Genomic DNA, 623 nt, shown 5'->3' on the forward strand with positions numbered 1-623 from the left:
TTTTTCGCTCATTTTCGCCAAAAACTCCCTGTGGCGCCTAAATGGTAAAAGATAGAGCCAAACTGACGAAATTTTCGCCCATAGGGCTCTACTTTCATGAGTTACCCCTTGAGCTAGAATGCTCTTCTTCGAACTTGATCTGTCTTTTTATGATACAAAACGACCCTGAAAATCCCAGGTCACTAGCTCAATTCGTTCTCGAGTTATCGTGAGTACAGACAAACAGACACACAGACAGACAGACAGACGCAAAACTTTTTGATCATCACTGGAGTAATAGGCTTTGCTAATCGCTCAGCCAACAAGTTGTCGGCGCACTTTCACATTTTTTTATTCATTTTATTTTTTTGTGTGCTTTTGATCTCTAGGTCGCTTTCTGTGTGCTCTAATTTTGAATGTTGCGTGAAGTCCTATATTTGGTGGAAACTGTACCCTCAAGCCAAATGACTAAGCATGATAGTGTCAAAAAGAAATATCGCCCTTGGGCATTAAGAGTGTTTAGGGGCCATCCATAAAGGACCGTCCGGTCGTTTTTGCCAAAACTGACCCCTCCCTCCCCCCTGTCCGGTTGTGTCCGGTTTTCGGGTACCCCCCCTCCCCCCTGGACGTCCTAAGTCCCCCCC

The sequence above is a fragment of the Frankliniella occidentalis genome, unplaced genomic scaffold (genome assembly GCF_000697945.3).
Source record: "Frankliniella occidentalis isolate FOCC.00 unplaced genomic scaffold, Focc_3.1 Scaffold391, whole genome shotgun sequence".
NCBI classification, from domain to species: Eukaryota; Metazoa; Arthropoda; class Insecta; order Thysanoptera; family Thripidae; genus Frankliniella; species Frankliniella occidentalis.